This window comes from Coregonus lavaretus (assembly GCF_964263955.1).
Source record: "Coregonus lavaretus genome assembly, chromosome: 22".
NCBI classification, from domain to species: Eukaryota; Metazoa; Chordata; class Actinopteri; order Salmoniformes; family Salmonidae; genus Coregonus; species Coregonus lavaretus.
In genome coordinates this window covers 5050761-5077382 of record NC_140009.1, presented here as the reverse complement: position 1 = coordinate 5077382, position 26622 = coordinate 5050761, and the positions used below count along the sequence as shown (strand labels likewise).

The following is a 26622-nucleotide window of genomic DNA, read 5'->3' as shown; positions in this document are numbered from 1 at the left end:
TGGATGGCAAGTACAAGAAGATTGCGTAGGTGCGTGAGATCGAAAGAAAGATGGAATTTAACAACATTTACCATTTCAGCCACACAAGTAGATAAACTGCATTTAAATAACTGAGGATTTTCCAGCTCATTTCCTCTCTGTGTCCGTGTAGGAGCTGTTCTCTCGCAGCATAGCAGAGCGTGATATGCTCAGCGCCCCCTATGAGTTCCCTGAAGATAGAACAGCTGGAGGAGAGACAACAACGACTAGAGAGACAGATCAGCCAGGATGTCAAGTAAGAGAGAGAGAGAGAGAGATAGTGGCAATTAACATTCAGCAACAATTTCCCATGAATCACAATGGGATCATGTTGGAAGTCTCTAAAAAAGTATTTATTTTAATGTCTTCTTCAGGTTTGAGCCAGATATCCTTCTCCGAGCCAAACAGGAGTTCATGAAGACTGACAGCGCTACTGACCTAGAGTGAGTACAATAAGGAGACTCGCGTTAGCTCCCTAAGATGATGCCTATACGCTTTAGCTAAGTAGGCTAACACAGTCTTTAAAACAGTCCCCCTTGAAACTTAATAATTACTATTATTATATTTTAAAGTTGTATTAGTCATATGTATGGGATACACATGGTATACGCCGTCTAACAAAATGCTTACTTGCCGGTTCCTTCTGGACAATGCAACAAGAATAAGATATATACAAGATATAAGAATACGAACGTGAAGTAAATGGCTTCAGTAGAATATAATAAAAAATTATAGAATAAACATGATCATCTTGTGTTAGATACCTGAAGGAGCAGAGCCAGGCATTCATGGACCTGTACCCCAAGGAGAAAGACAGGGAAGGAGAGAAGGAGTACCAGCGAGTCTCCATCTCTGGAGAGGAGAAATGTGGGGTAGGTCACAGAAATATCCCCAACGGCCGTTACCGCTTCCACCACAGTAAACACCTTGAGTTTATTCAGTAAGGTTCCCTGGCTTTACTCATTGGTATTGAATACAGGTCCTATGTAAAACTTTGATTTCTCTCCACTTGGATTTTACCACAAGCAGCCAACCTTCCGACATGTTACCTGTTTCTTCGAACCGGATTCCTCCGGTAGTAGGAGGCTAGAAGTAGGACTGGCAGTACTAACCTGTGCCTCCTCTTCCCGTCCCCTTCGCTCACCTCCAGGTTCCCTTCACAGACCTGCTGGATGCTGCTAAGTGTGTGGTGAAGGCCTTGTTCATCAGGGAGAAGTACATTGGCCTGTCCATGCAGAGCTTCTGTCGGACCACAGCCAGCTACCTGGAGGAGCTCAGTGACCGACCTCTAGATATGGGCATCTACGAGGAGATACCTGAGACTTCTGTTACTGCAGGTAGATTACACAAACACGTACATATATAAATATCATTTTACATTTTTTACATTTTAGTCATTTAGCAGACGCTCTTATCCAGAGCGACTTACAGTTAGCACATACATTATTTTATCGAACCCACAACCCTGGCGTTGCAAACGCCATGCTCTACCAACTGAGCTACATCCCCTGCCGGCCATTCCCTCCCCTACCCTGGACGACGCTGGGCCAATTGTGCGCCGCCCCATGGTACATACATACATACATACATACACACATACATACACACCTACCTACCTACATAAATACATACACACCTACCTACCTACCTACATACGTACACACCTTCCTACCTACGTACCTACCTAACTACCTAAGTACACACCTACCTACAGTTGAAGTCGGAAGTTTACATACACCTTAGCCAAATACATTTAAACTCAGTTTTTCACAATTCCTGACATTTAATCCTAGTAAAAATGCCCTGTTTTAGGTCAGTTAGGCTCACCACTTTATGTTAAGAATGTGAAATGTCAGAATAATTGTAAAGTGAATGATTTATTTCAGCTTTTATTTATTTCATCACATTCCCAGTGGGTCAGAAATTTATATACACTCAATTAGTATTTGGTAGCATTGCCTTTAAATTGTTTAACTTGGGTCAAACGTTTCGGGTAGCCTTCCACAAGCTTCCCACAATAAGTTGGGTGAATTTTGGCCCATTCCTCCTGACAGAGCTGGTGTAACTGAGTCAGGTTTGTAGGCCTCCTTGCTTGCACACGCTTTTTCAGTTCTGCCCACAAATGTTCTATAGGATTGAGGTCAGGGCTTTGTGATGGCCACTCCAATACCTTGACTTTGTTGTCCTTAAGCCATTTTGCCACAACTTTGGAAGTATGCTTGGGGTCATTGTCCATTTGGAAGACCCATTTGCGACCAAGCTTTAACTTCCTGACTGATGTCTTGAGATGTTGCTTCAATATATCCACATAGTTTTCCTTCCTCATGATGTCATCTATTTTGTGAAGTGCACCAGTCCCTCCTGCAGCAAAGCACCCCCACAGCATGATGCTGCCACCCCCGTGCTTCACGGTTGGGATGGTTTTCATCGGCTTGCAAGCACCCCCTTTTTCCTCCAAACATAACGATGGTCATTATGGCCAAACAGTTCTATTTTCGTTTCATCAAACCAGAGGACATTTCTCCAAAAAGTAAAATCTTTGTCCCCATGTGCAGTTGCAAACCGTAGTCTGGCTTTTTTATGGCGGTTTTGCAGCAGTGGCTTCTTCCTTGCTGAGCGGCCTTTCAGGTTATGTCGATATAGGACTCGTTTTACTGTGGATATAGATACTTTTGTATCTGTTTCCTCCAGCATCTTCACAATGTCCTTTGCTGTTGTTCTGGGATTGATTTGCACTTTTCGCACCAAAGTACGTTCATCGTATTGGACGAAGATTTTTTCTCAATGAGTCGGACGCGAAGGATATCCTCATTCGCATGAGAAAGAGACAGAGATATCGTGGACGTAGGTCGGGGTGCCTTGTAAGGATCCGACGGCGAGCGAGTAAACTGCCTCTTCCATCAATCCTATTAGCTAATGTTCAATCATTTGAGAATAAGGTAGATGACCTAAGATTACAGTTATCCTACCAACGGGACATTAAAAACTGTAATATATTATGTTTCACCGAGTCGTGGCTGAACAACGACATTGATAACATACAGCTGGGGGGTTATACGCTACATCGTCAGGATAGAACTGCTGACTCCGGTAAGACAAGGGGTGGCGGTCAGTGTATATTTGTAAACAACAGCTGGTGCAAAAAATCTAATAATAAGGAAGTCTCAAGGTTTTGCTCGCCTGAGGTAGAGTATCTCATGATAAGCTGTAGACCACACTATTTACCAAGAGAGTTTTCTTCTATATTTTTCGTAGCTGTCTATATACCACCACAAACCAGTGCTGGCACTAAGACTGCACTCAATTACCTGTATAAGGCCATAAGTAAACAGGAAAACGCTCATCCAGAGGCAGCACTCCTAGTGGCCGGGGACTTTAATGCAGGGAAACTTAAATCTGTTCTACCTCATTTCTACCAGCATGTTAAATGTGCAACCAGAGGAAAAAAAAACTCTAGACCACCTTTACTAAACACACAGAGACGCATACAAAGCTCTCCCTCGCCCTCCATTTGGCAAATCTGACCATAACTCTATCCTCCTGATTCCTGCTTATAAGCAAAAACTAAAGCAGGAAGCACCAGTGACTCGGTTAATAAAAAAGTGGTCAGATGACGCAGATGCTAAGTTACAGGACTGTTTTGCTAGCACAGACTGGAATATGTTCCGGGATTCTTCAGATAGCATTACGGAGTACACTACATCAGTCACTGGCTTCATCAATAAGTGCATCGATGACGTCGTCCCCACAGTGACCGTACGTACATACCCCAACCAGAAGCCATGGATTACAGGCAACATCCGCACTGAGCTAAAGGCTAGAGCTGCCGCTTTCAAGGAGCGGGACTCTAACCCAGACGCTTATAAGAAATCCCGCTATGCCCTCCGACGAACCATCAAACAGTCAATACAGGACTAAGATTGAATTGTACTACACCGGCTCTGATGCTTGTCGGATGTGGCAGGGCTTGAAAACTATTACAGACTACATTTACGTCATTTAGCAGACGCTCTTATCCAGAGCGACTTACAGGAGCAATTAGGGTTAAGTGCCTTGCTCAAGGGCACATCAACAGATTTTTCACCTAGGGGATTAGAACCAGCGACCTTTCGGTTACTGGCACAACGCTCTTAACCACTAAGCTACCTGCCGCCCCGACTACAAAGGGAAGCACAGCCGCGAGCTGCCCAGTGACACAAGCCTAACAGACGAGCTAAATCACTTCTATGCTCGCGTCGAGGCAAGCAACACTGAAGCATGCATGAGAGCACCAGCTGTTCCGGATGACTATGTGATCACGCTCTCCGTAGCCGATGTGAGTAAGACTTTTAAGCAGGTCAACATTCACAACGGATTACCAGGATGTGTACTCCGAACATGTGCTGACCAACTGGCAAGTGTCTTCACTGACATTTTCAACATGTCCCTGACTGAGTCTGTAATACCAACGTGTTTCAAGCAGACCACCATAGTCCCTGTGCCCAAGGACACTATGATAACCTACCTTAATGACTACCGACCTGTAGCACTCATGTCTGTAGCCATGAAGTGCTTTGAAAGGCTGGTCATGGCTCATATCAACACCATTATCCCAGAAACCCTAGACCCACTCCAATTTGCATACCGCCCCAACAGATCCACAAATGATGCAATCTCTATTGCACTCCACACTGCCCTTTCCCACCTGGACAAGAGGTGTTTAGTCCCAGGATCCTTAGCTTAGTGATGAGCTTTGAGGGCACTATGGTGTTGAACGCTGAGCTGTTGTCAATGAATAGTATTCTCACGTACAGTGAGGGAAAAAAGTATTTGATCCCCTGCTGATTTTGTACGTTTGCCCACTGACAAAGACATGATCAGTCAATAATTTTAATGGTAGGTTTATTTGAACAGTGAGAGACAGAAAACAACAAAAAAATCCAGAAAAACCCATGTCAAAAATGTTATAAATTGATTTGTATTTTAATGAGTGAAATAAGTATTTGACCCCTCTGCAAAACATGACTTAGTACTTGGTGGCAAAACCCTTGTTGGCAATCACAGAGGTCAGATGTTTCTTGTAGTTGGCCACCAGGTTTGCACACATCTCAGGAGGGATTTTGTTCCACTCCTCTTTGCAGATCTTCTCCTAGTCATTAAGGTTTCAAGCCTGACGTTTGGCAACTCGAACCTTCAGCTCCCTCCACAGATTTTCTATGGGATTAAGGTCTGGAGACTGGCTAGGCCACTCCAGGACCTTAATGTGCTTCTTCTTGAGCCACTCCTTTGTTGCCTTGGCCGTGTGTTTTGGGTCATTGTCATGCTGGAATACCCATCCACGACCCATTTTCAATGCCCTGGCTGAGGGAAGGAGGTTCTCACCCAAGATTTGACGGTACATGGTGCCGTCCATTGTCCCTTTGATGTGGTGAAGTTGTCCTGTCCCCTTAGCAGAAAAACACCCCCCAAAGCATAATGTTTCCACCTCCATGTTTGACGGTGGGGAGGGTGTTCTTGGGGTCATAGGCAGCATTCCTCCTCCTCCAAACACGGCGAGTTGAGTTGATGCCAATGAGCTCGATTTTGGTCTCATCTGACCACAACACTTTCACCCAGTTCTCCTCTGAATTATTCAGATGTTCATTGGCAAACTTCAGACGGGCCTGTATGTGCTTTCTTGAGCAGGGGGACCTTGCGGGCCCTGCAGGATTTCAGTCCTTCACGGCGTAGTGTGTTACCAATTGTTTTCTTGGTGACTATGGTCCCAGCTGCCTTGAGATCATTGACAAGATCCTCCTGTGTAGTTCTGGGCTGATTCCTCACCGTTCTCATGATCATTGCAACGCCACGAGGTGAGCTCTTGCATGGACCCCAGGCCGAGGGAGATTGACAGTTATTTTCTGTTTCTTCCATTTGCGAATAATCGCACCAACTGTTGTCACCTTCTCACCAAGCTGCTTGGCGATGGTCTTGTAGCCCATTCCAGCCTTGTGTAGGTCTACAATCTTGTCCCTGACATCCTTGGAGAGCTCTTTGGTCTTGGCCATGGTGGAGAGTTTGGAATCTGATTGATTGATTGCTTCTGTGGACAGGTGTCTTTTATACAGGTAACAAGCTGAGATTAGGAGCACTCCCTTTAAGAGTGTGCTCCTAATCTCAGCTCGTTACCTATATAAAAGACACCTGGGAGCCAGAAATCTTTCTGATTGAGAGGGGGTCAAATACTTATTTCCCTCATTAAAATGCAAATCAATTTATAAAATTTTTGCCATGCGTTTTTCTGGATTTTGTTGTTGTTATTCTGTCTCTCACCGTTCAAATAAACCTACTATTAAAATGATAGACTGATAATTTATTTGTCAGTGGGCAAACGTTCAAAATCAGCAGGGGATCAAATACTTTTTTCCCTCACTGTACGTGAGAATGCTATTCATTGACAACAGCTCAGCGTTCAACACCATAGTGCCCTCAAAGCTCATCACTAAGCTAAGGATCCTGGGACTAAACACCTCCCTCTGCAACTGGATCCTGGACTTCCTGACAGGCCGCCCCCAGGTGGTAAGGGTAGGTAACAACACATCTGCCACACTGATCCTCAACACGGGGGCCCCTCAGGGGTGCGTGCTCAGTCCCCTCCTGTACTCCCTGTTCACCCATGACTGCATGGCCAGGCACGACTCCAACACCATCATTAAATTTGCCGACGACACAACAGTGGTAGGCCTGATCACAGACAACGATGAGACAGCCTATAGGGAGGATGTCAGAGACATGGCCGTGTGGTGCCAGGATAACAACCTCTCCCTCAACGTGACCAAGACAAAGGAGATTATTGTGGACTACAGGAAAAAAAAGAGGACTGAGCACGCCCCCATTCTCATCGACGGGGCTGTAGTAGAACAGGTTGAAAGCTTCATCTTCCTTGGTGTCCACATCACCAACAAATGATCATGGTCCAAACACACCAAGACAGTCGTGAAGAGGGCACGACAAAGCCTATTCCCCCTCAGGAGACCGAAAACATTTGGCATGGGTCCTCAGATCCTCAAAAAGTTCTACAGATGCACCATCGAGAGCATCCTGACTGGTTGCATCGCCACCTGGTATGGCAACTGCTCGGCCTCCGACCGCAAGGCACTACAGAGGGTAGTGCGTACGGCCCAGTACATCACTGGGGCCAAGCTTCCTGCCATCCAGGACCTCTATACCAGGCGGTGTCAGAGGAAGGCCCTCAAAATTGTCAAAGACTCCAGCCACCCTAGTCATAGACTATTCTCTCTGCTACCGCACGGCAAGCGGTACCGGAGCGCCAAGTCTAGGTCCAAAAGGCTTCTCAACAGCTTCTACCCCCAAGCCATAAGACTCCTGAACAGCTAATCATGGCTACCCGGACAATTTGCACTGCCCCCCCACCCCCTTTTTTACTCTGCTGCTACCCTGTTTATTATTTATGCATAGTCACTTTAACTCTACCCACATGTACATATTACCGCAATTACCTCGACTAGCCGGTGCCCCCGCACATTGACTCTACACCGGTACCCCCCTGTATATAGCCTCCCTACTGTTATTTTATTTTACTGCTGCTCTTTAGTTATTTGCTTTAATTTTTTTTGCTTAACACTTTTTAAAATGTCTTTACTTTGCATTGTTGGTTAAGGGCTTGTAAGTAAGCATTTCACTGTAATGTCTACACCTGTTGTATTCGGCGCATGTGGCAAATAAAATTTGATTTGATTTGATCTCTAGGAGACAGAACGCGTCTCCTTCCTGAGCGTTTGGAAATTGTTCCCAAGGATGAACCAGACTTGTGGAGGTCTACCATTTTTTTTTCTGAGGTCTTGGCTGATTTCTTTTGATTTTCCCATGATGTCAAGCAAAGAGGCACTGAGTTTGAAGGTAGGCCTTGAAATACATCCACAGGTACACCTCCAATTGACTCAAATGATGTCAATTAGCGTATCAGAAGCTTCTAAAGCCATGACATCATTTTCTGGAATTTTCCAAGTTGTTTAAAGGCACAGTCAACTTAGTGTATGTAAACTTCTGACCCACTGGAATTGTGATACAGTGAATTATAAGTGAAATAATCTGTCTGTAAACAATTGTTGAAAAAATTACTTGTGTCATGCACAAAGTAGATGTCCTAACAGACTTGCCAAAACTATAGTTTGTTAACAATACATTTGTGGAGTGGTTGAAAAAAACGAGTTTTAATGACTCCAACCTAAGTGTATGTAAACTTCCGACTTCAACTGTATGTACCTACCTACATACACTCACAGGTGGTAGTTAAAGCAAGCCAGCTACAGATGAAGAGATGGTTTCGTATGTGCTATTCCCCTCTACCTCCTGCCAGAACACAGACTGTCACTCAGTGTGGGGAGAATTTTCATCATCGAAATTCAGCCGTGAAAATAAATGTTTGGTTTGGCGTAACGCCCTGTGCATTCCCATTCCATCCCATCTGTCTTGTGTCTGACGGTTTAATAACGTTCTATTTGATTCTATTCTACTCTAGTGTACTGTACTCTATTCTAGACCTAGACCAGACGGTCCACCCTCCTGTCTCCGCCACACACCCCTATGAGAACCAAGACACTTCCTGTATGCCTCCTGACATAGGCTACGGCTGCAAGATGCTAAACGGTGTCGTCCATATCTACACTAAGAAGGACACCATTGACACGTGCGACACGTCAATTAACTCTTAACATATCATATTGTTAGCCTTATTATAACACATTATAAAAAAAGGCTCATACGTGCTTATAACAAGTTGTCAAGCAATATACCTAAAGGCTTTAGATAAATTGTTACCATGGTTATAAACATGCCGATACCTAGCAGCCATACATCTTAGATGTTTATAAGTTCGTCATTACTTTGGCCTTCAGTGGCATTATGAAAAAGACTACTTTGTGTGAGTGCCTTTTAGTTTACTGGCTGTTGGCTATCGAGACGGTGTTAAAAGTCTGTGTACTGTCATTTCAGGTCTACAGAGTTGGAGCTGCCGTACCCAGACCTACCGGAGTACATCGCTGATATGAACGTCATGATGACCCTCATCATCAACGGACCTGTGTGAGTTAACATACCTCTGATGGCATATATACAGTGGGGAGAACAAGTATTTGATACACTGCCGATTTTGCAGGTTTTCCTACTTACAAAGCATGTAGAGGTCTGTAATTTTTATCATAGGTACCCTTCAACTGTGAGAGACGGAATCTAAAACAAAAATCCAGAAAATTACATTGTATGCTTTTTAAGTAATTAATTTTCATTTTATTGCATGACATAAGTATTTGATACATCAGAAAAGCAGAACTTAATATTTGGTACAGAAACCTTTGTTTGCAATTACAGAGATCATACGTTTCCTGTAGGTCTTGACCAGGTTTGCACACACTGCAGCAGGGTTTTTGGCCCACTCCTCCATACAGACCTTCTCCAGATCCTTCAGGTTTCGGGGCTGTCGCTGGGCAATACGGACTTTCAGCTCCCTCCAAAGATTTTCTATTGGGTTCAGGTCTGGAGACTGGCTAGGCCACTCCAGGACCTTGAGATGCTTCTTACGGAGCCACTCCTTAGTTGCCCTGGCTGTGTGTTTCGGGTCGTTGTCATGCTGGAAGACCCAGCCACGACCCATCTTCAATGATACATGGCCCCATCCATCCTCCCCTCAATATGGTGCAGTCGTCCTGTCCCCTTTGCAGAAAAGCATCCCCAAATAATGATGTTTCCACTTCCATGCTTCATGGTTGGGATGGTGTTCTTGGGGTTGTACTCATCCTTCTTCTTCCTCCAAACACGGCGAGTGGAGTTTAGACCAAAAAGCTATATTTTTGTCTCATCAAACCACATGATCTTCTCCAATTCCTCCTCTGGATCATCCAGATGGTCATTGGCAAACTTCAGACGGGCCTGGACATGCGCTGGCTTGAGCAGGGGGACCTTGCGTGCGCTGCAGGATTTTAATCCATGACGGCGTAGTGTGTTACTGATGGTTTTCTTTGAGACTGTGGTCCCAGCTCTCTTCAGGTCATTGACCAGGTCCTGCCGTGTAGTTCTGGGCTGATCCCTCACCTTCCTCATGATCATTGATGCCCCACGAGGTGAGATCTTGCATGGAGCCCCAGACCGAGGGTGATTGACCGTCGTCTTGAACTTCTTCCATTTTCTAATAATTGCGCCAACAGTTGTTGCCTTCTCACCAAGCTGCTTGCCTATTGTCCTGTAGCCCATCCCAGCCTTGTGCAGGTCTACAATTTTATCCCTGATGTCCTTACACAGCTCTCTGGTCTTGGCCATTGTGGAGCGGTTGGAGTCTGTTTGATTGAGTGTGTGGACAGGTGTCTTTTATACAGGTAACGAGTTCAAACAGGTGCAGTTAATACAGGTCATGAGTGGAGAACAGGAGGGCTTCTTAAAGAAAAACTAACAAGTCTCTGAGAGCCGGAATTCTTACTGGTTGGTTTGTGATCAAATACTTCTGTCATGCAATAAAAAGCAAATTAATTACTTAAAAATCATACAATGTGATTTTCTGGATTTTTATTTTAGATTCCGTCTCTCACAGTTGAAGTGTACCTATGATAAAAATTACAGACCTCTACATGCTTTGTAAGTAGGAAAACCTGCAAAATCGGCAGTGTATCAAATACTTGTTCTCCCCACTGTATATGTGGTAGTGTTGATTCAAATCAGTGGCGCTGAAGACTTGCGCTACAGCGTGATAGAAAGGCAATGTTCCCGTATTTACGGTAAAATGCATATGTCGAAATTACCTTTACATTTAAATCGCGCTACAGATTGAATCAAGCCCAAGGTTTCTATAATGGCCATTCTGTCAATAAGCAAATCTTCTCCAGATACAGAACATCATGATGATAGACCGCGAGTCGTCTGTCAGTTACTCCTGACAGTGTGCTGCCTGTTATCAGTGGAGCAACTGACGTTGTGTCTGGGTTTACTTCCTGCCTTCACAGGAAGTCATTCTGTTACCGTCGGTTACAATACCTGAGTTCTAAGTTCCAGATGCACATCCTGCTGAATGAGATGAAGGAGCTCGCAGCTCAGAAGAAAGTCCCTCACAGAGATTTCTACAACATACGCAAGGTGAGTCCTCAGTCAGCGTGTTTGGAGAGGACCAGCGTGAGCTATGCTCTACGCAGAATCAGTGATCTAGAAATCATCTTGCACCCCCAAAGAACTGCTCTTTATTTGACCCAAGATGTTCAAATCTGCGCAGAGCTTTGCTCAGGCCGATGCCCTCGAAGTGTTGCGTATTTCGGTGTGCTGCTATTCTATCTTCATTCATCTGTAATTAATTAATTAATTGTAATTGTAATTATTTTGCACTATAGCCTATTTATTGCCTTACCTCCATAACTTGCTACATTTGCACACACTGTATATATATTTATTTCTGTTCTATTTTTGACTTTGTTTTGTTTTACCCCATATGTAACTCTGTGTTGTTGTTTTTATCGCACTGCTTTGCTTTATCTTGGCCAGGTCGCAGTTGTAAATGAGAACTTGTTCTCAACTGGTTTACCTGGTTAAATAAAGGTGAAATAAAAAAAATAAAAAATAAAAAATCTGTGTCTGTATCTGGTTCCTTGTTGCGCACCCAGGTGGACACCCACATCCACGCCTCGTCCTGCATGAACCAGAAACACCTGCTGAGGTTCATCAAGAGGGCCATGAAGAAGTATCCAGGGGAGATAGTCCATGTGGAGAGAGACAAGGGACAGACGCTCGTGGAGGTGTTCGAAACCATGAACCTCACAGCCTTCGACCTGAGTGTGGACACACTGGACATGCACGCTGTGAGTGGTGGTGGAGAGGGGGCGAGGGAGGAGACAGAGGGTTGCATGTCGATAGTCTTAAGTAGCTACCTCTCCTTCATCCTCTCTGTTTGTACAATATTGGTTTTGGTTCCTATATTAAGAGAGGACACATAGAGGAGACAGGAAGGTCAATGAAGAGATCTCAGGAAAAGGATGGATGAACAGTTGTTCTATTTTTTTTTTGAGCTTTTTGATTGACAACTGTGCTTTAAAGACAGACAACTATCTGACTTGACAGCTTGGCAGCGACATCAACAAGAACGTCCCCTTTCTCTTCACAGGACCGCAACACTTTCCATCGCTTTGACAAGTTCAACGCCAAATACAACCCCATCGGGGAGTCCATCCTGAGAGAGATCTTCATCAAAACAGACAACCATGTAGAGGGGAAATACTTTGGACACATCATCAAGGTGAATGCATATAGTCCCGTGTAGCTCAGTTGGTAGAGCATGGCGTTTGCAACGCCAGGGTTGTGGGTTCGATTCCCACGGGGGGCCAGTATGAAAATGTATGCACTCACTAAGTGTAAGTCGCTCTGGATAAGAGCGTCTGCTAAATGACTAAAATGTAAATAATCAACATACTGTATATTCTCCTCCTACGTCATGATTCTCGACCCCTTCTCCCGATGTGTGAACTTTCACAATCTCCATCTGAAATTAAAAGCATCGGATTTGTGTGAGCAATTAGAGGGAGTTTCCACCACAGAAAGATTGTGCAAGTGCACACTTCATAAGAAGGGTAGAGAATCAGGATGCAACCACAGAGAGTAGTAATGTTGTATTATAGTAATGTTGCATTGTAGTACATTTTACTTTTGAGTCATTTAGTGGACGCCCTTATCCAGAGTGACTTACAGTTAGTGCATTCATCTTAAGGTAGCTAGGTGGGACAACACCATATCACGGTCATAGTAAGTACATTTTTCCTCAATAAAGTAGCTATCAGCAAAGTCAGTGCTAGTAAGAGAGAAAACGGGGGGTGCTGTGGGATTATTTAAGATGCTCTTTAAAAATAGGTAGGGTTTCATACGTTTTCAGAAGATGGGCAGGGACTCTGCTGTTCTAGCTTCAAGGGGAATCTGGTTCCACCATTTGGTTCCCAGGACAGAGAAGAGCTGTGTGTGTGTGTGTGTGTGTGTGTGTGTGTGTGTGTGTGTGTGTGTGTGTGTGTGTGTGTGTGTGTGTGTAAGTAAGTACCCTTTCTTTATCATTTAACTTTGAATTCTGTCATTTTAATTCCATCTTCTATCGATTAGATATCCCCTAACTTGCTTTGCCACACAAGCAGAGCAGCAATGCAATTGTCTCTCTCTCATCACGGGAAGGATCAGAGAGCGCATGCCTTTTTTTTTTTTTGCGGCTTTTTCCAATTCATCAGTATAGTTGCATCATGCAACCCTTAGGTTTTGATTTCTCAGACATTCCCAGGTTTATCACAACTACATAAATAATGGATTTTATTGTGATGGTGTAGGCTATATTAAATTGATTTATTTGACTTTTTTTAAATGTAGATGTTCCAAAAGGCACGCCTCAGCAGCTTGTATGAGTGGAAGCCAGGAAATGCTAAACGTATTTTTGTTAATTAACGGTCAATTACCATGAGACCGGCAGTATTTTGGAACTGCCTGCCAGGTAGGATGCAATCTAAGAGTGTTCTGAGCCTGAGACGTCCAGCCCTGAGAGGGGGCGGAGAGGAGGATCTGATGGTTCACAGAGTCGAAGGCAGCGGATAGATCTAGGAGGATGAGAACAGAGGAGAGAGAGTCAGCTTTGGCAGTGCGGAGAGCCTCCGTGACACAGAGAGAAGAGCAGTCTCGGTTAAGTGACCCGCCTGGAAGTCTGACTGGTTAAGGTCAAGAAGATCGTTCTGAGAGAGATAGCGAGAGTTGGTCAGAGACGGCACGCTCAAGTGTTATGGAAAGAAAAGAAAGAAAGGATACCGGTCTGTAGTTTTTGAGTGTTGGTTTCTTGAGGAGGGGAGTGACTCAGGCCATTTTGAAGTCAGAGGGGATGCAGCCAGTGGAGAAAGAGGTTAACGTAGTTCTGTGTGAGTTGGACCAGTGGACTCAATAGGCTGAGTGAATGAGGAGCGGATGTCGTCAACCTTCTTTTCAAAGTGATTGACAAAGTCATCCACGGAGAGGGGGGAGGGGGTGGAGGATTAAGGAGGGAGGAGAAGGTGGAAAAGAGTTTCCTAGGGTTCGAGGCAGAAGCTTGAAATGTAGTGATAGAAAGTTTAGCATCGGATACAGAGGAAGAGAAGACAGAGCGGAGGGAGTGAAAGGATGATAGGAAGTTTCATTTTCCTCCATTTTAGCTCAGCTGCCCGCAACCCTGTTCTGTAAGCTCGCAATGTGTCACTCAGCCACGGAGCAGGAGGGGAGGGCTGAGCCGGCCGGGAGGAAGGGGGACATTGCGAGTCATAGGATGCGGAAAGGGAGGAGAGTAGGGTCGAAGAGGCAGAATCAGGAGACAGGACGGAGAAGGATTTAGCAGAAGGGAAAGATGATAGGTTAGAAGAGGAGAGAGTAGTGGGAGGGAGTAGTGGGAGAGAGAGAGAGCCAAGATTGCGACGGCGCATGACCATCTGGGTAGGGGCTGAGTGGGTAGGGTTGGAGGAAAGGGAGACAGAAAAGGAAACAAAGTAGTGATCAGAGACCTGGAGGGGGGTTGCAGTGAGGCTAGAAGGCTAACAGCCTATTGCGTATTGCCTGCCTTGTGAGTTGGAGAGGACTGAGAACGGGTGAGGTAAGGAGGGGAAAGAGAGAGTTGGAAAGAAATGAATCGAAGGCAGACGTCGGGAGGTTGAAGTCGACCAGTACGAAATGAGCTCATCAAGGTGTCAAGCTTGATTGATTCTCTAAGGGCACCTGGTGGGTGATAGATGAAAACAATGTTACTCTTGAGTTGACAAGTGATAGTGACAGCATGGAATTCAAATGAGAAGATGGACAGGTGAGTGAGGGAGAACAGAGATCATCTCCATTTAGAGAAATGAGCAGCCCTGTTCCACCACTAGATGCTCTCGGACTACGAGAGAAAACGTTGTCAGGTGAAGAGAGAGCAGCTGGTGTAGCAGATCTCTGGGTTGGTCCATGTCTCCTTCAGGGCCAAAAAGTACAGGGACTGAGATGGCAGCATAGGCTGAGATGGCAGCATAGGCTGAGATGGCAGCATAGGCTGAGATGGCAGCATAGGCTGAGATGGCAGCATAGGCTGAGATGGCAGCGTAGGCTGAGATGGCAGCGTAGGCTGAGATGGCAGCGTAGGCTGAGATGGCAGCGTAGGCTGAGATGGCAGCATAGGCTGAGATGGCAGCGTAGGCTGAGATGGCAGCGTAGGCTGAGATGGCAGCATAGGCTGAGATGGCAGCATAGGCTGAGATGGCAGCATAGGCTGAGATGGCAGCATAGGCTGAGATGGCAGCATAGGCTGAGATGGCAGCATAGGCTGAGATGGACTCTGCGTTCTTGACCGTAGATCCGCAGTTCCAAACGCTGCCAGAGACCAGGAATTCCAAATGGGTTGTGCGCGCCAGGGTACGCTAAATTAGAATGGATGCAGCCAAGGGGTGGGGAGCGTCTGTAAAGCCTACAGGGAGAGGAGCCAACAGGTATAGAAAACATATCGTTGCCAAAGCTTCAAAAGAGCAAAATGAGATCATCTGTAAATAACTGGGTAAGATATTCAAGTGAGAGACTAGTGTGGCACCTTCCTCTCTTTCCTTCCTCTAATAACTCCACAGAACCGTCTTTGTTTCGGGCGAAGGTTCGAGACCGCCGCTGACACCGATTACCAAAACCACAACAGTCACAAATTGCCCCTTGATCCTGGTTGACGAGTCGACAACTTTATCTGCAAGTTATGAGTCAGTCAGCAGTTCACACACCAAGTAGGCTACTGGGAAGACAGGAAGCACTTTAAAGTAGATGGCCCTTAGCGAGCAACAAGACAGTACTAGACGACAACAGATTAAGACAAAAATCATACTTATCACTCCTGGAGATATCAAGAGTCCTCTGTAGTAATGCTGTATTGTAGTAATGCTGTATTGTAGTGTAGTAATGTTATAGTAATGTTCTATACTAGTACTTAGCGCCCCCTGCTGACTGTTGTATGCCTCTGCACCCCGTCAGGAAGTGATGGCTGACCTGGAGGAGAGTAAATACCAGAACCTGGAGCTGGACCTGGACCTGGACCTGGAGCTGCGTCTGTCCATCTACGGCCGCTGCAGGGACGAGTGGGACAAGCTGGCCCAGTGGGCCGGAGGAGAGTAAATACCAGAACGTGGAGCTGCGTCTGTCCATCTACGGCCGCTGCAAGGACGAGTGGGACAAGCTGGCCCAGTGGGCCGGAGGAGAGTAAATACCAGAATGTGGAGCTGCGTCTGTCCATCTACGGCCGCTGCAAGGACAAGTGGGACAAGCTGGCTCAGTGGGCCGTCAAACACCAAGTCTACTCTAACAACGTACGCTGGCTGGTGCAGGTGTCACGACTCTTGTGAGTACCACCAAAGCCTCTTACAACATTATATACCATCTCTGTTACTACTACAATACATCCATTCAACAATTGTCTGGTGTTCCCACTTCTTCCACATTGTTCTGAATGAAACGATATATTTTCAGTCTGTCCATCTACAGGGGTTAGAGTTCTTCAGTCCTTCCACACAGCCATAGTCAAGCCAGCTGCCAGATAACATTGAATTACTGTGAAAGTGCCTAATTGTTGTTACTGAACTATGAAAGTGACCAGACCTGCATGCTCTCTATCTATCTCTGCAGTGATGTGTACCACACCAAGAAGCAGCTGTCTACCTTCCAGGAGCTGCTGGAGAACATCTTCATGCCTCTGTTTGAGGTCACCATCGACCCCGCCAGACACCGTGAGCTGCACCTCTTCCTACAACATGTGAGTAAACAATCCGTCGGTTTAGTGGTTCAGAGGACACTGTGTGTTGGATCAGTCGTTATGGCTTTTGTCTAGCAGTAACCTAACGTAGCAGGGTGTTAAAGAAATGCCGGTGCTGCGTTTCTTTCTTTCTGGTCCTGACGAGAGTTTAAAAAAAACGGTGGGAAGGTTCTCTTCCGCACTGTTCAACCAATCCAGTTAAATGTGGAGGAGGAGTTAAGATGAAGTGTTCTCCTTATTAACGTCCAAAAGCGGAAGTCGTGTCACAGGCTCTCTTTCCATGTCCCCTTAAAACCGGACGCATCCGGTTGTTTCCGCCCCCCGACAGAGGGTGGTCTAGCAGATAACCTCTCTGAGACACTGGGCGTGTTCGAGAACATCAATCCTGACGGATCTACAAATCACAATAAGTCGTTATTTGGGGTGCAAGGTGATTTGTAAAATCAGTAAGTCTACTCGGTCTGTCATCGGGCGAATGACCTAAATTGATGCTCTCAAACACGACCACTGATCGTGAAGACGACGACGTTGACAATGACGATTTACGACGACCATGACAATGGTGTGTGTGTGTGTGTGTTCTGGTGGTGGGCTTCGACAGTGTGGACGATGAGTCTAAACCGGAGCATCACTGCTTCAACACGGAGAGTCCTCTGCCAGCCAACTGGACAGAAGACAACCCTCCTTACGCATACTACCTGTACTATATGTATGCTAACATGACCGTGCTCAACCACCTGCGCAGGTATGGGACCACATGACACTGCAGCACTATTACCATTTACACTGATTCTAGCATGACACTGACATTATCACTGTAAACACCTGTCTATGTGGGAACAGAATCTAGAACAGGGCTTTCCAACCCTGTTCCTGGAGGTTTTCAGTCCAACCGTGTTCCTGGAGGTTTTCAGTCCAACCGTGTTCCTGGAGGTTTTCAGTCCAACCGTGTTCCTAGAGGTTTTCAGTCCAACCGTGTTCCTGGAGGTTTTCAGTCCAACCGTGTTCCTGGAGGTTTTCAGTCCAACCGTGTTCCTGGAGGTTTTCAGTCCAACCCTAATCTAGCTCACCTGATTCTAATATTTAGTTGGTTGATAAGCTGAATCAGGTTAGTTAAAACTGGTTTTGAAGCCCTGGTGTAAACCTACAGGAGGGTTGCTCTCCAGGAACAGGGTTGGAGAGCCCTGGTGTAAACCTACAGGAGGGTAGCTCTCCAGGAACAGGGTTGGAGAGCCCTGGTGTAAACCTACAGGAGGGTAGCTCTCCAGGAACAGGGTTGGAGATCCCTGGTGTAAACCTACAGGAGGGTAGCTCTCCAGGAACAGGGTCGGAGAGCCCTGGTGTAAACCTACAGGAGGTTAGCTCTCCAGGAACAGGGTCGGAGAGCCCTGAGCTGCTGTAGATACTTTCCACTAAAGGGCATAAGCAACACATCTAAATTGTACTGTTCATATTTCTGTGAGGGTCATGACCCTACACAGACGTACCAATAGAGATCTGCATTGTACCGTTCATATTTCTGTGAGGGTCATGACCCTACACAGACGTACCAATAGAGAATGAACACAGGAAACTCACTGACAATCACAATCCTATCACAATGCTATCACAATACCATCAAATGTTATCACAATACCATCACAATACCATCACAATACCGTCACAAAACCATCACAACGCCATCACAATACCTTCACAACGCCATCACAATCACATCACAACGCCATCACAATCCCATCACAACGCCATCACAACACCATCACAATACCATCCCTTATCATAACATCATATCATATCACTCAATATGCCCTGGCTTTGACCTCTGTGACCTCCCACCGTACCTCTGTGACTGCCTGTTACGTAGCATTAGTTATACAGGGTTGCTAAGCTGGTCCTCTGTAGCTCAGCTGGTAGAGCACGGCGCTTGTAACGCCAAGGTAGTGGGTTCGATCCCCGGGACCACCCGTACAATTTTTTTTTTTTTCATAATAATAATAATATAATAATACAATGTATGCATGCATATATGGATAAAAGCATCTGCTAAATGGCATATTATTATTATTATTATTATTATTATTATTATTATTATTATAACCACCTTATCTCTTCAGCTGTCCGTGTAGCTGTGTTTTATATGGTTTGAGTCTCGTCCCCACTGTACCTCTATGATTGTGTGTACCACCAATCAATCAATTAATCTATCTATCTATCTATCTGTGTGTGTTCCAGGCAGAGAGGTTTCAACACCCTGGTGCTGCGTCCTCACTGTGGGGAGGCGGGGCCTATCCATCACCTGGTGTCAGGTTTCATGCTGTCAGAAAACATCTCCCACGGACTGCTGCTCAGGAAGGTACTGCTGCACACAGCGTTAGCCGCCACACTGTCTATATTTCACACACCACAACGAGGACAAGTCGTCAGTCATCTACAGTACGGGCTTGTGACCACCAGGTGCCTTTCAAACAAATGGCAGCTACTGTAAATGTTCCAATGCAGAAATGGTTCACGGGGTTGGTTGTTCTTTTTGTATCAACAATGTTTCCAGTCATAAGAGACAACTGCCCACAACAGAACACATAGTGTATCACCGTGTCCTCACCAGGCCCCCGTCCTGCAGTACCTCTACTACCTGGCTCAGATCGGCATCGCCATGTCTCCTCTCAGCAACAACAGTCTGTTCCTCAGATACCACCGCAACCCCCTGCCTGAGTATCTGTCCAGGGGACTCATGGTCTCGCTGTCCACTGACGACCCTCTGCAGTTCCACTTCACTAAGGTTGGTGAACCCCAACGATGTATATAAATAAAACACTATGAATACCGGGTATGTGAATATAAACTGTACTCGTATGTCTATGGTGGCGCCATGTCACTAGCAAGGTTTCTGCTCAACACAACATACATAAAGAATGCCTTCATGTCACTAGCTAGATTTCCATCCAATTGGCGACAGATTTTCATGCAAATTTTCTAAAATCTGCATAAAGAAAATATGCGCATTTTCCCACCGGTGGTGTGTTTTCACCGAACGGACTTGTTGCTGATAAAAATCAGAGATGACGAAGTGCACACGATGTACTTTTCTCTTCAGTTTTCATGTACCAAATAAAAACATACAGTACCAGTCAAAAGTTTGGACACACCTACTCATTCAAGGGTTTTTCTTTATTTTTTACTATTTTCTACATTGTAGAATAATAGTGAAGACATCAAAACTATGAAGTAACACATATGGAATCATGTAGTAACCAAAAAGAAGTGTTCAACAAATCAAAATATATTTTATATTTGAGATTCTTCAAATAGCCACCCTTTGCCTTGATGACAGCTTTGCACACTCTTGGCATTCTCTCAACCAGCTTCATGAGGAATGCTTTTCCAACAGTCTTGAAGTAGTTCCCACATATGCTGAGCACTTGTTGGCTGCTTTTCCTTCACTCTGCGGTCCAACTCATCCCAAACCATCTCAATTGGGTTTAGGTCGGGGGATTGTGGAGGCCAGGTCATCTGATGCAGCACTCCATCCCTCTCCTTCTTGGTCAAATAGCCCTTACACAGCCTGTAGGTGTGTTGGGTCATTGTCCTGTTGAAAAACAAATGATAGTCCCACTAAGCGCAAACCAGATGGGATGGCGTATCGCTGCAGAATGCTGTGGTAGCCATGCTGGTTAAGTGTGCCTTTATTTATTCTAAATAAATCACAGACCGTGTCACCAGCAAACCACCATCACACCTCCTCCTCCATGCTTCACGGTGGGAACCACACATGCGGAGATCATCCGTTCACCTACTCTGCGTCTCACAAAGACACGGCGGTTGGACCCAAAAATCTCAAATTTGGACTCATCAGACCAATGGACAGATTTCCACCGGTCTAATGTCCATTGCTTGTGTTTCTTGGCACAAGCAAGTCTCTTATTATTATTGGTGTCTTTTAGTAGTGGTTTCATTGCAGCAATTCGACCGTGAAGGCCTGATTCATGCAGTCTCCTCTGAACAGTTGATGTTGAGATGTGTCTGTTACTTGAACTCTGTGAAGCATTTATTTGGGCTGCAATTTCTGAGGCTGGTAACTCTAATTAACTTATCCTATGCAGCAGAGGTAACTCTGGGTCTTCCTTTCCTGTGGCGGTCCTCATGAGAGCCAGTTTCATCATAGTGCTTGATGGTTTTTGCGACTGCACTTGAAGAAACTTTCAAAGTTCTTGAAATGTTCCATATTGACTGACCTTCATGTCTTAAAGTAATAATGGACTGTCATTTCTCTTTGCTTATTTGAGCTGTTCTTGCCATAATATGGACTTGGTCTTTTACGAAATAGGGCTATCTTCTGTATACCCCCCTACCTTGTCACAACACAACTGATTGGCTCAAACGCATTAAGGAGGAAAGAAATTCCACAAATTAACTTTTAAGAAGGCACACCTGTTAATTGACATGCATTCCAGGTGACTACCTCATGAAGCTGGTTGAGAGAATGCCAAGAGTGTGCAAAGCTGTCATCAAGGCAAAGGGTGGCTATTTGAAGAATCTCAAATATAAAAATGTATTTTGATTTGTTGAACACTTTTTTTTGGTTACTACATGATTCCATATGTGTTATTTCATAGTTTTGATGTCTTCACTATTATTCTACAATGTAGAAAATAGTAAAAAATAAAGAAAAACCCTTGAATGAGTAGGTGTTCTAAAACTTTTACTGTCCCTTTCCCTTTCCAGGAGCCTCTGATGGAGGAGTACAGCATCGCTGCTCAGGTGTGGAAGCTCAGGAGTACAGCATCGCTGCTCAGGTGTGGAAGCTCAGGAGTACAGCATCGCTGCTCAGGTGTGGAAGCTCAGGAGTACAGCATCGCTGCTCAGGTGTGGAAGCTCAGGAGTACAGCATCGCTGCTCAGGTGTGGAAGCTCAGGAGTACAGCATCGCTGCTCAGGTGTGGAAGCTCAGGAGTACAGCATCGCTGCCCAGGTGTGGAAGCTCAGGAGTACAGCATCGCTGCCCAGGTGTGGAAGCTCAGGAGTACAGCATCGCTGCCCAGGTGTGGAAGCTCAGGAGTACAGCATCGCTGCTCAGGTGTGGAAGCTCAGGAGTACAGCATCGCTGCTCAGGTGTGGAAGCTCAGGAGTACAGCATCGCTGCTCAGGTGTGGAAGCTCAGGAGTACAGCATCGCTGCTCAGGTGTGGAAGCTCAGTTCCTGTGACATGTGTGAGCTGGCCAGGAACAGTGTTCTGATGAGCGGTTTCTTCCATAAAGTACCGTCGCCTTATCATTAACCACTGCATTATCACATTTCTACATTATTTACCCGAGCATGATATATTCTCTACTACTTTATATACCTACTGTTAGCCTGTTCCTACTGGTAGCCTGATCCTAAGGCTATGTGCATGTTTGAGATTTACAGACTTTGCTTAGGTCTGTTCAGATCAACAGATCTTCATAATGCCTGGAACAGCGTGCAACCAATCAAATTGCTACAACAATCCTAATCCTACGCAGACCTGTATCTCAAATACACACAATTTTTTCCCCCACGGTCATACATTATCTGTTCTGAGGAGACCTCCTTTATCACCTGAAAAGTGACAGTACAGTACTTCAATCCCCTTTCTCTCCAGGTGAAGAGTTACTGGCTAGGGCCACACTACATCAAGGAGGGGCAGGAGGGAAACGATATCAGACGCACCAACGTCCCCGACATCCGTGTGGCGTACCGTTACGAGACCATGTGTGAAGAACTCAACCTCATCACCCAGGCCATCCGCACAGACGAGCTGGAGGCCATCACAGAAGAGGAGGGGAGTCTGTGTATGGGGCCTGTCTAGGGGGAGAGAGGAGGAGCAGAGAGGAGGGGAGTATGTGTATGGGGCCTGTCTAGGGGGAGAGAGGAGGAGCAGAGAGGAGGGGAGTCTGTGTATGGGGCCTGTCTAGGGGGAGAGAGGAGGAGCAGAGAGGAGGGGAGTCTGTGTATGGGGCCTGTCTAGGGGGAGAGAGGAGGAGCAGAGAGGAGGGGAGTCTGTGTATGGGGCCTGTCTAGGGGGAGAGAGGAGGAGCAGAGAGGAGGAGTAACGGGGAGGAGGAGGCAGGGCAGTAACTACAAATGAGGACACTGAGGTCCGGACCTAGGTAATGTTTTTCAACCCAAAAAAAAGAAATATATATAGAGTGAGGAAAAAAAGTATTTAGTCAGCCACCAATTGTGCAAGTTCTCCCACTTAAAAAGATGAGAGAGGCCTGTAATTTTCATCATAGGTACACGTCAACTATGACAGACAAATTGAGGAAAAAAATCCAGAAAATCACATTGTAGGATTTTTAATGAATTTATTTGCAAATTATGGTGGAAAATAAGTATTTGGTCACCTACAAACAAGCAAGATTTCTGGGTCTCACAGACCTGTAACTTCTTCTTTAAGAGGCTCCTCTGTCCTCCACTCGTTACCTGTATTAATGGCACCTGTTTGAACTTGTTATCAGTATAAAAAGACACCTGTCCACAACCTCAAACAGTCACACTCCAAACTCCACTATGGCCAAGACCAAAGAGCTGTCAAAGGACACCAGAAACAAAATTGTAGACCTGCACCAGGCTGGGAAGACTGAATCTGCAATAGGTAAGCAGCTTGGTTTGAAGAAATCAACTGTGGGAGCAATTATTAGGAAATGGAAGACATACAAGACCACTGATAATCTCCCTCGATCTGGGGCTCCACGCAAGATCTCACCCCGTGGGGTCAAAATGATCACAAGAACGGTGAGCAAAAATCCCAGAACCACACGGGGGGACCTAGTGAATGACCTGCAGAGAGCTGGGACCAAAGTAACAAAGCCTACCATCAGTAACACACTACGCCGCCAGGGACTCAAATCCTGCAGTGCCAGACGTGTCCCCCTGCTTAAGCCAGTACATGTCCAGGCCTGTCTGAAGTTTGCTAGAGTGCATTTGGATGATCCAGAAGAGGATTGGGAGAATGTCATATGGTCAGATGAAACCAAAATAGAACTTTTTGGTAAAAACTCAACTCGTCGTGTTTGGAGGACAAAGAATGCTGAGTTGCATCCAAAGAACACCATACCTACTGTGAAGCATGGGGGTGGAAACATCATGCTTTGGGGCTGTTTTTCTGCAAAGGGACCAGGACGACTGATCCGTGTAAAGGAAAGAATGAATGGGGCCATGTATCGTGAGATTTTGAGTGAAAACCTCCTTCCATCAGCAAGGGCATTGAAGATGAAACGTGGCTGGGTCTTTCAGCATGACAATGATCCCAAACACACCGCCCGGGCAACGAAGGAGTGGCTTCGTAAGAAGCATTTCAAGGTCCTGGTGTGGCCTAGCCAGTCTCCAGATCTCAACACCATAGAAAATCTTTGGAGGGAGTTGAAAGTCCGTGTTGCCCAGCGACAGCCCCAAAACATCACTGCTCTAGAGGAGATCTGCATGGAGGAATGGGCCAAAATACCAGCAACAGTATGTGAAAACCTTGTGAAGACTTACAGAAAACGTTTGACCTGTGTCATTGCCAACAAAGGGTATATAACAAAGTATTGAGAAACTTTTGTTATTGACCAAATACTTATTTTCCACCATAATTTGCAAATAAATTCATAAAAAATCCTACAATGTGATTTTCTGGAGAAAAAAAATCTCATTTTGTCTGTCATAGTTGACGTGTACCTATGATGAAAATTACAGGCCTCTCTCATCTTTTTAAGTGGGAGAACTTGCACAATTGGTGGCTGACTAAATACTTTTTTCCCCCACTGTATATATACACACATACACACAGTACCAGTCAAAAGTTTGGACACACCTACTCATTCAAGGGTTCGTCTTTATTTTTATTATTTTCTACATTGTAGAATAATAGTGAAGACATCAAAACTATGAAATAACACATATGAAATCATGTAGTAACCAAAAAAAGTGTTCAACAAATCCAAATATATTTTATATTTTAGATTCTTCAAATAGCCACCCTTTGCCTTGATGACAGCTTTGCACACGCTTGGCATTCTCTCAACCAGCTTCACCTGGAATGCTTTTCCAACAGTCTTGCCAACAATGCCAAGAGTGTGCAAAGCTGTCATCAAGGCAAAGGGTGGCTATTTGAAGACTCTCAAATATAAAATATATTTTGATTGGTTTAACACTTGTTATTTCATTGTTTTGATGTATTCGCTATTATTCTACAATGTAGAAAATAGTAAAAATAAAGAAAAATCCTTGATTGAGTAGGTGATCTAAAACTTTGGACCGGTAGTGTATATATACTGAACAAAAATATGAAAGCAACATGTACAGTTGAAGTCGGAAGTTTACATACACCTTAGCCAACTACATTTAAACTCAGTTTTTCAGAATTCCTGACATTTAATCCTAGTAAAAATTCCCTGTCTTAGGTCAGTTAGGATCACCACTTTATTTTAAGAATGTGCAATGTCAGAATAATAGTAGAGAGAATTATTTATTTCAGCTTTTATTTCTTTCATCACATTCCCTGTGGGTCAGCAGTGGCTTCTTCCTTGCTGAGCGGCCTTTCAGAGTATGTCGATATAGGACTCGTTTTACTATGGATATAGATACTTTGTTACCTGTTTCCTCCAGCATCTTCACAAGGTCCTTTGCTGCTGTTCTGGGATTGATTTGCACTTTTCGCACCAAAGTACGTTCATCTCTAGGAGACAGAACGCGTCTCCTTCCTGAGCGGTTTGACGGCTGCGTGGTCCCATGGTGTTTATACTTGCTTACTATTGTTTGTACAGATGAACGTGGTACCTTCAGGCGTTTGGAAATTGTTCCCAAGGATGAACCAGACTTGTGGAGGTCTACAATTATTTTTATGAGGTCTTGGCTAATTTATTTTGATTTTCCCATGATGCCAAGCAAAGAGTTTGAAGGTAGGCCTTGAAATACATCCACAGGTACACCTCCAGTTGACTCAAATGATGTCAATTAGCCTATCAGATGCTTCTAAAGCCATGACATCATTTTCTGGAATTTTCCAAGCTGTTTAAAGGCACAGTCAATTTAGTGTATGTAAACTTCTGACCCACTGGAATTGTGATACAGTGAATTATAAGTGAAATAATCTGTCTGTAAACAATTGTTGAAAAAAATTACTTGTGTCATACACAAAGTAGATGTCCTAACCGACTTGCCAAAACTATAGTTTGTTAACAATAAATTTGTGGAGTGGTTGAAAAACGAGTTTTAATGACTCCAACCTAAGTGTATGTAAACTTCAACTGTATATATATATTGTACACAGTAAAGAAAATGTGGAGTGTTCGTTATGTTCGCCTGCATCCCCCAGATTATCCTCCCGGATTTGCCTTTTTAGCTGCAAATTCATCACTCTGAAACGGCTAACTCCGCCCTCTAGACCGAGGGCCTGACATGAAACAAACTACCCCAGCTAGGAGTCGGCTCAAGTAGGCAACTAGAGAGGCTGCTGACAGTGTTTTTGCGAGATGTCCGGACAAAAGGAAATTTTAAAATCGTCCAGCGACTCTTGCCTTGTCTACAGACATCCCCAAACAAAAACCGACTCGGAGAATGAGTGCACAACTGGTAAATAGTTGTTTAGAGATACAGTCAGTCAGGTGGCTAGCCTCCGGCAGAGACTTCTGTTGCAGTAACGTTGAAGGGCTCTGGCTAGTATTACTAAGCCAGCTAGAAGGATGAAGTATGAAGCTAACGTTAAAAACGGAGCCTGACCTCAGCAGGAGCAAAAAAATAGGCTACTAAGTTATCCTAATAACTTTGCTTTACAGAGAGAGAGAGCTACTGAGACAGACGGTGATGTGACGCTCAGTGAGGCTGAGGCAGGAGGAAGCAGAGGAGTTA

General features: G+C 45.0%; 1 protein-coding gene and 1 pseudogene across 2 annotated transcripts in view; both read left to right on the top strand.

The window, feature by feature from the left end:
• LOC311149440 (AMP deaminase 2-like) overlaps positions 1-22597 on the top strand; it is a 48938-nt pseudogene extending 26341 nt beyond the window's left edge. The window contains exons 2-18 of the transcript in view: positions 152-274; positions 393-461; positions 779-890; positions 1169-1355; positions 8545-8686; positions 8992-9081; positions 10989-11118; positions 11637-11831; positions 12134-12265; positions 15997-16118; positions 16296-16360; positions 16645-16771; positions 17356-17516; positions 19004-19124; positions 19377-19554; positions 21915-22024; positions 22391-22597. The product of the transcript in view is annotated as an AMP deaminase 2-like (transcript). The remainder of the gene's footprint in view (positions 1-151; positions 275-392; positions 462-778; positions 891-1168; positions 1356-8544; positions 8687-8991; positions 9082-10988; positions 11119-11636; positions 11832-12133; positions 12266-15996; positions 16119-16295; positions 16361-16644; positions 16772-17355; positions 17517-19003; positions 19125-19376; positions 19555-21914; positions 22025-22390) is intronic.
• LOC311149472 (uncharacterized protein) overlaps positions 1-26622 on the top strand; it is a gene marked incomplete at both ends in the record, with an annotated part of 790865 nt that overhangs the window by 544503 nt on the left and 219740 nt on the right. The gene's annotated exons all lie outside the window — the stretch shown is intronic.